The sequence below is a fragment of the Brassica rapa genome, chromosome A06 (assembly GCF_000309985.2).
Source record: "Brassica rapa cultivar Chiifu-401-42 chromosome A06, CAAS_Brap_v3.01, whole genome shotgun sequence".
NCBI lineage: Eukaryota > Viridiplantae > Streptophyta > Magnoliopsida > Brassicales > Brassicaceae > Brassica > Brassica rapa.
In genome coordinates, this window is record NC_024800.2 from 13,423,124 (window position 1) to 13,426,604 (window position 3,481).

The window sequence follows — 3,481 nt, forward strand, 5'->3', positions numbered from 1 at the left end:
TTGTAAATGTTTAAATGAAATAGCAATAGTAACAAGCGAGTAAGAAATAAATGTAACTTGTTGGGAAATGATATTAGATGCAGGGCCACTATTCAGATGTTGGAGATTATAATACCTATAGATGCCTATTTGTTGCATGCATGATATATTAGAGCTCAACCGCTTAACTCAGTTATCAGCTGTCGCATGTTTCACTGGTTAACAAGCTAGATCTCTTGTCTCAACGGTTAGTATGTCGACAACGAAAGAGTGTCGATCGATGGTCCTATTGGGACGTCGACCGATACACCTTTGCCAACGTCGATCGATAGTCAGTTGAGGACATCTATCGACGGGTTCTAGCCAGGCCTATGCGCGAGTATGATTTGCCCTATTAAGATACTAAATTGGCGGTTAGCCCTCTCTAGCAGTCCTAATATGATAGATAGATGTCAGGATGGGATAACAAGGGTGCTTGAATATGCAATCCTATGATCAAGTTCTAGTTAGCAAGGCTAAAACACGCAATGAATACAAATCTATCATTAATATCACAACAAGGCAGATCTATAGTTTGGGGCTGATCCCACAAACCTATCTGAACCTTGGATCTAATAAGTGAACTACTCAGACATAGCAAAGCAATTCATAACAATGAAGAAATATAAATTCATAGTATAGATGGAAAGAAATGAAAACAAGGAGTTCCAATCACAAGTGATCTTCTCTCCAAAACTCTCTCTTCTCTCTCAAAGTAAAACTGTAACAAAAAGCTCTTTCTGCCGTCAAAACACTTACGCAGTATATAATCTATTAGGTTAAAAACTCGTCAGGGCATTTTCGTAATTTGGCTTGGCCTTGGGTTTTAAGTCCGCTGGATCCAAAATGTCGCGTGTCTAATGTCTCGACATCGATCAATGGTACTTGTGTACATTGATATACCTTGGATTTGATCCATTTTTATCCATGGTATATTAGTATTTTACTATATATATATATCTCTGTTTTCTACTCTTCTAGGTATGTTTTCAGGTTCAGGTGCATTTTGGAGCATAAAGGACATTTCACCCGAGCTGACCACTTAGAGGTCGATGAGAGGAAGAATAATCGATCGATGCGCATCAGTGCTGACGATCGATATCAGGAAATGCCTCGACAGTTGAAGATTAATATCGATCGATGTACACAAGTACCATCGATCGATGTCGAGACACCATACGCGACATTTTGGATTCAGCAGACTTAAAAACCAAGGCCAAGCCAAATTACCAAGATGCCCTGACGAGTTTTTAACCTAGTAGAATATATACTGCAAGTGTTTTGACGGCAAAGTCATAGCTTCCAATATCATCCTTCTTGATATAATGTTGCTGACCTCTTTCTAATAATCTTTTTCTTGTCTTTTCAGGTGCATGCCCAGCGGTACCAGAAGCAACAAGGAGAAAGATTTGCAGTTCTCAGATGATCCTGCTCATTTGGAACGCACCATCCGTAGAGGTCAACATTCCACATCGCTCGACGCAACAACTTCGTCGTCGATCGATACGCACAATCAACCGTCGACCGACACCAGACCGTCATCGTCGATCGATCCCAATCGTTCGACAACGATCGATACTACACCGCGTACGTCGATCGATACCGTGTCGTCAAAAATGGTAAACATTATTATTCTTACTCAGGATGAGAACGGAAACCTGTATGACCAGGCCGGTCATCTGTGTAATGCAATAGGTCAGAAAATAGATGCTCAGGGAATTGTAATCCCTGATGCTGATGCTACAGGAGCTGCTCAACCTGTAGATGAGGACGCTCGATCGAAACCACTGGCCGACTACAATCGCCCAGATGAGTACTATTCCAACAGATCAGCTATTCGACTTCTGGATATCCAGAAGCAGAATTTCGAGCTGAACCCTCAATACTACACTCTCGTGTCGCAGATACCCTACTCTGGGTTACCGCACGAGCATCCTATAGACCATTTGGAACGGTTCGAGGATCTAATCGCTGCTATTCGGATAGAAGAAGTCCCCGAAGATTACCTGCTGTGCAAGCTCTTCAGATACACGCTAACTGGAGAAGCGATGCACTGGCTTAGGCAGCAACCCACATGATCTTTAACATCCTGGAGCGACATAAAGAATGCTTTCTTACGAAACTTCTTCGCTGAGGCGCGCGCTGAAGAACTTCGGAACAAAATTTCCACATTCTCGCAGAAGGCTGGAGAGTCCTTCAAAGATGCGTGGATTAGATTTAGGTTCTTCCAGCGATACTGTCCACACCACGGATTTAACGAAGTGCAGCTGCTAAGCACTTTCTTCCGAGGTCTCGCCTTACAGTATCAAATGGCCCTTGATACGGCGAGTGAAGGAAACTTCACTACTCGGAATCCGTTGGAAGCTGTGAGACTTATCGAAAACCTTGCTAACAGCAGCAGCACCAAAAACACTGACTCTAAACGGAAGAAGTCTGTAGCCTATATCGGGAAGAAACAGATGGACGAAGTAAGAACTAAGTTAGATGTGGTGCACGAGCTTCTTAGGAAGCAAGTCTGTTCAGCTGAAGGAGAAGTAACAGATACGGAAGGAGAAGAAAACGTGAATTACATCGGAGGTACCGGATTCCAGAAAGTTGGAAACCAGGGCAGAAACAGAAACTTCTTTGGAAATGGCCAAAGAAGTAACCAAAATTCACAATTTCAAAAACCCTTCAACAACAGCAAGAGCTATTCAAACTCTTACTACCAAAATCCACCACCCCAGACTCAGGAAAGCAAGATCGAAGAGATGCTTGATCGAGTACTGTTGGGACAACAACAAATCACCGTAGATTTCAACGGTAAGATAGACTCTGCCTACAACAATCTGAACACCAAAATCGAGACCTTAGGGACTCAGGTGAGAAAACTTGAAACCCAAGTAATTCAGACGGACGAGACTATAAAGAGGCAAGAAGCTTTCGCTAGAGAGGCAAGAGCCGACAAAGGAAAATACCACGTAAATGCCATCATAGATGATGATTTCTGGCAAGTGGTGAGAAATGAAAAGCTTGAGGAAGGAGATTTCGAAATCGAAAGCTCCATGAGTCTCGGTGGATCCCAATGGTGTCGACCGATGTCGATGAACTCGCATCGATCGACAGACCATGATGAAGATCGATGGATGGATTACTCTAGTCATCGATCGACGTCGTCTGCCAAATCGACTGAATGCAATGCGGTTTAAATTCTAACTCATGAAGAATTCGCAGCTAAGCATCCTCACCCACCCTCCCCTTTCTATGAAAAAATCGATCGATCGGTTGAGCCAACCATCGATCGACAGAGTGAGTCCGACGTTGATCGTCAAAACACACCACCCATCGATCGACAGGCACCTCTGACATACCGAGTGCGGTTACCCTCAATCGATAATGATTACATCAATGCAATCAGACCACCACCTAAACCATTAGCAAACCCACCCGAACCAACACCCAACCCTTTAAATAGTTCACCAGA

At 43.4% G+C, this 3,481-nt stretch overlaps 1 non-coding gene across 1 annotated transcript; it reads right to left on the reverse strand.

Moving 5' to 3' along the window:
- Positions 1 to 2,166: 2,166 nt before the first annotated feature.
- On the reverse strand, positions 2,167 to 2,272 carry LOC117126306. The gene has a single exon (XR_004448881.1). It is a non-coding gene; the product is annotated as a small nucleolar RNA R71 (small nucleolar RNA).
- Between the last annotated feature and the right edge of the window lie 1,209 nt (positions 2,273 to 3,481).